Source organism: Nicotiana sylvestris, chromosome 6 (assembly GCF_000393655.2).
Source record: "Nicotiana sylvestris chromosome 6, ASM39365v2, whole genome shotgun sequence".
Lineage (NCBI taxonomy): Eukaryota > Viridiplantae > Streptophyta > Magnoliopsida > Solanales > Solanaceae > Nicotiana > Nicotiana sylvestris.
The window spans coordinates 23,395,588-23,405,498 of NC_091062.1; the positions used below are offsets into that span (position 1 = coordinate 23,395,588).

General features: G+C 39.6%; 1 pseudogene; it reads left to right on the plus strand.

Annotated features, from left to right (window-relative positions):
• Positions 1–5,360: 5,360 nt before the first annotated feature.
• LOC104221302 (potassium transporter 5-like) lies at positions 5,361–9,229 on the plus strand (annotated as a pseudogene).
• The last annotated feature ends 682 nt before the right edge of the window (positions 9,230–9,911 follow it).

A 9,911-nucleotide genomic window follows, 5' to 3' on the forward strand; every position in this document is an offset into this window, starting at 1 on the left:
ATATATCTGAGAGCTAGAAAGAAAGAGTGAGGTTTCACAGACAGGGTATAAAAAAATAGTCTGTGAAGAAAATAGAGAGTGTGAGCGATATTGTAGTGAGGTGAAATATCAAAAGAGGGTTATTTCTTTTGAGTATTGTAGTGGTCTTTGTAGTATTTTTACTCGGGCCTACAAAGTGTAAATTCCTTACTATAGTGATATCAGTTGCTCCTCTCGGGGTCGTGGTTTTTCCCTTATTCAGAAGGGTTTTCCACGTAAAAATCTTGGTGTCATTGTTACTCTTGTATTCTTGTTAATTACCGTATTTCGGTGCTACATTATTATTCCGCTTTTATTACCGTGAATATTATTTTGGCAGAGGGTTTATTCCCAACATCTGGTATCAGAGCACAAGTTCTGCTCGTTCACTGAAATACTATTTACTGTCGGTAGTACTATACTTGGTGAAAAAAAAAAATATCTGGAGTAAAGTACGAGGTAGCAAAATTCAACGGAGATAACGGTTTCTCAACATGGCAAAGAAGGATGAGAGATCTGCTCATCCAACAAGGATTACACAAGGTTCTAGATGTTGATTCCAAAAAGCCTGATACCATGAAAGCTGAGGATTGGGCTGACTTGGATGAAAGAGCTGCTAGTGCAATCAGGTTGCACTTATCAGATGATGTGGTAAATAACATCATTGATGAAGACACTGCACGTGGAATTTGGACAAGGTTGGAAAGCCTATACATGTCCAAAACGCTGACAAATAAATTGTACCTGAAGAAGCAGTTATACGCCCTACACATGAGTGAAGGTACGAATTTTTTGTCACATTTAAATGTGTTTAACGGACTAATCACACAGCTTGCCAACCTCGGAGTGAAAATCGAGGAAGAAGATAAAGCCATCTTGCTATTGAACTCGTTGCCATCTTCGTACGATAATTTGGCAACAACCATCCTGCACGGTAAGACTACTATTGAGTTGAAAGATGTCACATCGGCTCTTCTACTCAATGAGAAGATGAGAAAGAAGCCTGAAAATCAAGGACAGGCTCTCATCACAGAAGGTAGAGGCAGGAGTTATCAAAGGAGTTCGAACAACTATGGTAGATCCGGAGCTCGTGGGAAGTCAAAGAACCGATCCAAATCAAGAGTCAGAAATTGCTACAACTGTAATCAACCAGGTCACTTCAAAAGAGATTGCCCAAATCCAAGGAAGGGCAAAGGTGAAACCAGTGGCCAGAAGAATGACGACAACACAGCCGCCATGGTGCAAAATAATGATAATGTTGTCCTCTTTATAAATGAGGAAGAGGAATGCATGCACCTGTCAGGTCCAGAGTCGGAATGGGTGGTTGACACAGCGGCATCTCACCATGCCACACCGGTAAGAGATCTTTTTTGCAGATATGTAGCAGGTGATTTCGGCACAGTGAAAATGGGTAACACAAGTTACTCAAAGATTGCGGGGATTGGTGACATTTGTATCAAGACAAATGTCGGATGCACATTGGTTCTAAAGGATGTGCGGCATGTACCTGATTTGCGGATGAACTTGATCTCGGGAATTGCTTTAGACCGAGATGGATACGAGAGTTATTTTGCAAATCAAAAGTGGAGACTCACTAAGGGATCATTGGTGATTGCAAAGGGAGTTGCTCGTGGCACGTTGTACAGGACAAATGCAGAAATATGCCAAGGTGAATTGAACGCGGCACAAGATGAGATTTCTGTAGATTTGTGGCACAAAAGAATGGGTCATATGAGCGAGAAGGGATTGCAGATTCTTGCCAAGAAATCACTCATTTCTTATGCCAAAGGTACAACGGTAAAACCTTGTGACTACTGTTTATTTGGTAAGCAGCATAGAGTCTCATTTCAGACATCGTCTGAAAGAAAATTGAATATACTTGATTTAGTATATTCTGATGTTTGCGGCCCAATGGAAATTGAATCAATGGGCGGTAACAAATATTTTGTTACTTTTATTGATGATGCTTCACGAAAATTATGGGTTTATATTTTGAAAACCAAAGATCAGGTGTTTCAAGTTTTCCAGAAGTTTCATGCTCTAGTAGAAAGGGAGACGGGTCGAAAGCTAAAGCGTCTCCGAAGTGACAATGGAGGTGAGTACACTTCAAGGGAATTTGAAGAGTATTGTTCAAGTCATGGGATCAGACATGAAAAGACAGTTCCTGGAACCCCACAGCACAATGGCGTAGCCGAGAGGATGAACCGCACCATTGTGGAGAAGGTGAGAAGCATGCTCAGAATGGCTAAACTGCCTAAGTCATTCTGGGGTGAAGCAGTTCAGACAGCCTGTTACCTGATCAATAGGAGTCCATCAGTTCCGTTGGCGTTTGAAATCCCAGAGAGAGTTTGGACCAACAAGGAGGTGTCCTACTCGCATCTGAAGGTGTTCGGTTGCAGAGCTTTTGCACATGTACCAAAAGAGCAGAGAACAAAGCTGGATGATAAATCTGTTCCCTGCATATTTATCGGATATGGAGATGAAGAGTTCGGGTACAGACTGTGGGATCCTGTAAAGAAGAAGGTCATCAGAAGCAGAGATGTAGTCTTCCGAGAAAGTGAAGTTGGAACTGCTGCTGATATGTCAGAAAAGGCGAAGAATGGTATAATTCCTAACTTTGTTACTATTCCTTCTACTTCTAACAATCCCACAAGTGCAGAAAGTACGACCGACGAGGTTGCCGAGCAGGGGGAGCAACCTGGTGAGGTTATTGAGCAGGGGGAGCAACTTGATGAAGGTGTCGAGGAAGTGGAGCACCCCACTCAGGGAGAAGAACAACCTCAACCTCTGAGGAGATCAGAGAGGCCAAGGGTAGAGTCATGCAGGTACCCTTCCACAGAGTATGTCCTCATCAGTGATGAGGGGGAGCCAGAAAGTCTTAAGGAGGTGTTGTCCCATCCAGAAAAGAACCAGTGGATGAAAGCTATGCAAGAAGAGATGGAATCTCTACAGAAAAATGGCACATACAAGCTGGTTGAACTTCCAAAGGGTAAAAGACCACTCAAATGCAAATGGGTCTTTAAACTCAAGAAAGATGGAAATGGCAAGCTGGTCAGATACAAAGCTCGATTGGTGGTTAAAGGCTTCGAACAAAAGAAAGGTATTGATTTTGACGAAATTTTCTCACCTGTTGTCAAAATGACTTCTATTCGAACAATTTTGAGCTTAGCAGCTAGCCTAGATCTTGAAGTGGAGCAGTTGGATGTGAAAACTGCATTTCTTCATGGAGATTTGGAAGAGGAGATTTATATGGAGCAGCCAGAAGGATTTGAAGTAGCTGGAAAGAAACACATGGTGTGCAAATTGAATAAGAGTCTTTATGGATTGAAGCAGGCACCAAGGCAGTGGTACATGAAGTTTGACTCATTCATGAAAAGTCAAACATACCTAAAGACCTATTCTGATCCATGTGTATACTTCAAAAGATTTTCTGAGAATAACTTTATTATATTGTTGTTGTATGTGGATGACATGTTAATTGTAGGAAAAGACAAGGGGTTGATAGCAAAGTTGAAAGGAGATCTGTCCAAGTCATTTGATATGAAGGACTTGGGCCCAGCACAACAAATTCTAGGGATGAAGATAGTTCGAGAGAGAACAAGTAGAAAGTTGTGGCTATCTCAGGAGAAGTACATTGAACGTGTACTAGAACGCTTCAACATGAAGAATGCTAAGCCAGTCAGCACACCTCTTGCTGGTCATCTAAAGTTGAGTAAGAAGATGTGTCCTACAACAGTGGAGGAGAAAGGGAACATGGCTAAAGTTCCTTATTCTTCAGCAGTCGGAAGCTTGATGTATGCAATGGTATGTACTAGACCTGATATTGCTCACGCAGTTGGTGTTGTCAGCAGGTTTCTTGAAAATCCTGGAAAGGAACATTGGGAAGCAGTCAAGTGGATACTCAGGTACCTGAGAGGTACCACGGGAGATTGTTTGTGCTTTGGAGGATCTGATCCAATCTTGAAGGGCTATACAGATGCTGATATGGCAGGTGACATTGACAACAGAAAATCTACTACTGGATATTTATTTACATTTTCAGGGGGAGCTATATCATGGCAGTCTAAGTTGCAGAAGTGCGTTGCACTTTCAACAACTGAAGCAGAGTACATTGCCGCTACAGAAACTGGCAAGGAGATGATATGGCTCAAGCGATTCCTTCAAGAGCTTGGATTGCATCAGAAGGAGTATGTCGTCTATTGTGACAGTCAAAGTGCAATAGACCTTAGCAAGAACTCTATGTACCATGCAAGGACCAAACACATAGATGTGAGATATCATTGGATTCGTGAGCAGGTGGAGAACGAATCTTTACAGGTCAAAAATATTCATACAAGTGAGAATCCTTCCGATATGCTGACCAAAGTTGTACCAAGAGATAAGTTTGAGCTATGCAAAGAACTTGTCCGCATACACTCAAACTAGAAACTGCGAAGTTACCTCCTTCGGGTGAATGGGACTGGAGGGGGAGATCTGTGGGGTCCAGCCCACATTTTAAGGAAGTTGTTTTCTTCCTTTCTTCTTCATTTTCAAAGTTGGCAGAAGCAGGCAGCCCACGTTTCTCATTTTTCTGTCAAAAATGACAGGCTGCAGAAGTTGAAAGGTCAAGGTTGGTAGGCATATTTTGCCTATAAAATGAGAGCTTCGGCTCTCATTCTTTCATCACAATCTCAGAGGAAAATATATCTGAGAGCTAGAAAGAAAGAGTGAGGTTTCACAGACAGGGTATAAAAAAATAGTCTGTGAAGAAAATAGAGAGTGTGAGCGATATTGTAGTGAGGTGAAATATCAAAAGAGGGTTATTTCTTTTGAGTATTGTAGTGGTCTTTGTAGTATTTTTACTCGGGCCTACAAAGTGTAAATTCCTTACTATAGTGATATCAGTTGCTCCTCTCGGGGTCGTGGTTTTTCCCTTATTCAGAAGGGTTTTCCACGTAAAAATCTTGGTGTCATTGTTACTCTTTTATTCTTGTTAATTACCGTATCTCGGTGCTACATTATTATTCCGCTTTTATTACCGTGAATATTATTTTGGCAGGGGGTTTATTCCCAACAACTGGGTTCACAATTGAATATTTAGACATATTTAATAGATTTCCTAATACAAATATAGGGTCTAAGCAAAAGCTACTGGGTTCGCCCGAATCCGTAATTTATACTCCCCCCCCCCCCCGATCACAGAATAACTAATTCCAACATTATTAATATACCCTATTCAGTATTATTCTTATACACTCTAGCAAATGACCACTAATAAAAGTTATAATAGTGAGTTTTGAGGGACTCTATAAAGAGCAAAGGAGGGGATTGGAAAAGCAAAAAAAGAGGAGTTGGCCTAGTGAATGGAAAACAAAAAGTTATACCGTGTAGACTCTCTGAACTTGGAAGCTGGAAAAGTTTCTTTCGCTCCATCAAGACATTCCTCTAAGCAGTGGCGGATGTACATAGATACTTATGGGTGCTTGAGCACTCATTACTTTTAACCGGATTTAGTAAATTTGCATAAGCAATTATAAAAATAGTTAGATAAATATAGAGTGAGCACTCATAACTAAACTTTTTTTTCTTGTTCTTTCGGATTTTTTATCGGCGAGCACCCATCACTTTAAAATTCTGGATCCACCACTGCCTCTAAAGTATGAATTTAACTTATATATACTAACAGACATAATGAAGTTTTACACTATTTGTGTAATTTAACTTGTTGTAATAAGTTGTCCACCTAATTTAATTTACAATGCATATTTGCAACTGCACAGGCTGATTGGAAGACAATACTGAGTTTAGCAGTTCAGTCAGTAGGAGTTATCTACGGAGACATAGGGACTTCCCCTCTCTACGTTTTTGCAAGTACTTTTACCGATAAAATCGGACACAAGGATGACGTTGTCGGGGTGTTGTCCCTCATCATATATACCATAATCCTCGTACCTATGACTAAGTATGTCTTCATTGCCTTATGGGCCAACGACAATGGCGATGGTAAGTTATAATATGTCCATCGCTACTATACATTTACTACGTACTCTTGTTCGACTCAATTTATTTGACACTATTTGACCGGATACTGAATGCAGGCGGAGTATTTGCGTTGTATTCCTTAATATGTCGATATGCAAAAGTGAGTCTTTTCTCGAATCAGGAGCCAGAGGGTAGTGAGCTTTCACATTACAATCTAGAGATACCATCTAATCAATTTAGACGAGCTCAGAAGATCAGGCATAATTTGGAAAAGAGTAAATTTGCAAAAATATTTCTTGTCTTCGTCGCCATCCTTGGAACTTCTATGGTCATTGGGGGATGGAGTTCTCACTCCTTGCATCTCAGATCTCTAATTAAATATTAATTACATATATACTCCGTACTGATTGATTAATTTGTTACATTTCAAGTTATATGATCGACACTATTTTTGTTTAATGTGGTGCTTTCTCATGCAGTTCTCTCTGCCGCAAGTGGAATAAAGCCTCTAGGCCAAGGTGATAATCAGTTAAAAATATTTGCTACGCCCGTTTTTGTGACAGCCTGTTGTAAAGTAGATTTCATGACGTATTAATTTGTCTGTCACAAATACACAAAAAAATTGTAGTGTAACAGGACGCTAAAAACTCTTGCAATTTATGTACATCTTTTTTATTTATCCGTTTCAAAAGGAATACCATATTTATATATTTGGTAAATAATTACTACTCTTATACCACAAGTTTCAAAAGGGAATTATTTGTATGTTATATACACCTTTCATTTAAGACTATTCAAAAGTATTTTAGCATTCTTAAATTTGGTACCTGATCTAAAATGAAACCGGAGGGAGTACTACTTTTCTCTCTCCAATTGTTTTGTTTCGATTTTACTGATTAAGACAACTCATGGATAAAGATTTGTTGCAGAGGCTATTGTGGGTGTTTCAATCGCAATACTGGTAGCCCTCTTTTGTGTTCAACGTTTTGGTACAGATAAAGTGGGATATACATTTGCTCCAGCCATAAGCGTTTGATTTTTATTCATAAGGAGCATCGGTCTTACGTGAGCGTCTTACGTGCCCTTAATCCCAAATACATTATCGACTACTTCAAAAGAAACGGTACACAAGGATGGCTTTCCCTTGGTGGAGTTTTCCTCTGCATTACAGGTTACAATTTTATTTACACTATCTGGAATCACCTTCTCAACGACCTGATTATGTATATTATTTACTCAGTCAGTTTATAAAAGTTAAACTCGATAGCTTATTTCTCAAGTGGACTATTTCATGAAACTATTACAGGATCCGAAGCTATGTTTGCTGATTTGGGCCACTTCAGTGTGCGGTCTGTTCAAGTAAGTATTGTTCATTTCTATATGGATTTCAGTTATATGTACTAAAGGTGTTATGAATATTTTACACCATCAATGTAAATTAAGATTTTATAACATGTTACTTACTATTTATTGTAGGTTACTAATCAATACTATTAAATAGAGTTACCTTTTAACTGACATAATTGTGTAAATTTTTTTTACAATGCGATCGCAGATAAGCTTCAGTTGTGTCGTATTTCCAGCGTTGCTCTCAGCTTACAGTGGTCAAGCTGCTTACCTCTCAAAATTCCCTGAAAATGTGCAGAATACTTTCTATGAATCAGTTCCAGGCAAGTCTCCCGCGTGCATACATGTTTTGATGTGATATGGGGAGCGTTGACGTAACTGGTAAAGTTGCTGTCATGTGACCAGGAGGTCACGGGTTCGAGCCGTAGAAACAACCTCTTGCAGAAATGCAATCTAAGATTGCGTACAATAGACTCTTGTGGTTCGGCCCTTCCCCGGACCCGCGCATAGCAGGAGCTTGGTGCAGCGGCTACCCTTTTTGATGCGATATGGATGAAACCATTTTGATGTTGGTACCACTTACAGGTCCACTTTAATTTGTAGTAGCCGTTGTTGCGGCATTATTACAAGTCAAGCAATGATATCAGGAGCTTTTTCTATTGTAGCTCAGGCCCAAACTCTAAGTTGTTTCCCAAGGGTGAAGGTAATTCACACATTTGCAAAGCACGAGGGTCAGGTTTACATCCCCGAGCTGAATTACTTCCTCATGGTTGCATGTGTTGTAGTTACTCTCAGCTTCAAAACCACAGGAAATTTGGGGAATGCTTATGGAATTTGTGTGGTTAGTGCTGAGCTCATAACCACAAATATGGTGACATTAGTAATGCTTCTTATATGGAAAATTAGCATATGGCGGATTATCTTATTCTACGTGGTGTACGTTACCATAGAATCTACATATCTATCCGCTCAGCTGACAAAGTTCGTGCAAGGTGGTTTTCTACCTTTGGCTTTCTCATTTGTGCTCGTGATCGTTATGGGGCTTTGGCACTACGTTCAAAAACTTCGATACCAATTCGAGCTCAATAACAAGGTTTCAAGTGACTACATTAGGGACTTAGCCAAAAATCCAGATATCAATAGAGTACCTGGAATAGGACTACTCTACTCTGAATTAGTACAGGGAATTCCACCAATACTTCCTCACTTTGTCTCCAATATTTCATCCATCCATTCTATCATAATTCTGGTGTCAATCTAGTCCATTCCTATAAGTAAAGTAGCGCTAGAGGAACTTTTCTTGTTCCGACATGTTGAGCCTAGAGAATACAAGGTGTTCCAATGTGTAGTTAGGTTAGGGTACAATGATCAACTTGGGAAACCACAGGAGTTTGAAAACCAATTGGTGGAACATTTGAAAGAGTTCATTCGATAAGAACATTATATACTTGCAGCACATGATCATCAAGTTGCAGATAGAGAATTAGGTGGAAAATCAACGTCAAGTGTTCATTTGGAGGAAGAGTTGCAGCAACAAGTAGTAGTTGCTGGAACTTTATCAACTGGTTCAATCATGTCATCAATCAGTAGTTCAGTAGCTCAGTCAACTCATTCTATATCAAGTGCTAGAACACAAATGGTCATGTCCCCTAGATTGGATGAAGAAGAAGAGATTCAATTTGTGGGAAAAGCAAAGGAACAAGGAGTGTTCTATCTCTTGGGAGAAGCAGAAATGGTGGCTAAAAAAGATGCTTTATTCTTGAAGAAATTTGTTGTCAACTATGGCTATAATTTCTTGCGCAAGAATTTCAGGCAAGGGGAGAAAATTATGGCCATTCCTCAGACGAGGCTGCTAAGGATCGACATGATTTATTGTTGCGGAAGCCAAATGTATATAGTGTGAATAAGTCACAACTACTATACCAAAAATTATGACAGCCACCAAATAATAAATAAGACAATAAAACAACAATAAAGGGAACACCAGAATTTACGAGGTTCGGCTAATTTTGCCTACTCCTCGGACACAACCAATATTTTATTTCACTCCAAAAATACAAGTGAAATAATACTAAAGAGAGAAGATACAAATGCCTTAAACAGATGAGAAGGCAAATGAGAGGTGTGTTTCAATCCTAAACATTAGGCCTTCTTTTATAGGGGAAAAATCCCCCCAACTATTGCTAACCCATCGATGTGGAAAGCTGGAATATTTGACATTTCAACAAATCTCCACCTTGGCAAAAATTCCACGTCTTCAATTTTCTCTCTATAACAAATTTTGGTTGTGTCTTCATCTTCAATCTTCAGTGTTCAACAATGTTGATCAAATCCAAACAATGTTGAAACTTGACCGCAGTCACCACCTTTGTCAGCATATCAGCAGGATTCTCCGTAGTATGAATTTTCTTCACCGTGACTCCACCTTCTTCTATGATTTCTCGTACGAAATGATACCGAACATCAATGTGCTTCGTCCTTGCATGATAAACTTGGTTCTTCGCTAATTGAATAGCACTTTGACTATCACAAAAAATTGTGATACCTTTTTGTTCAACACCAAGCTCCTTTAGCAATCCTTGAAG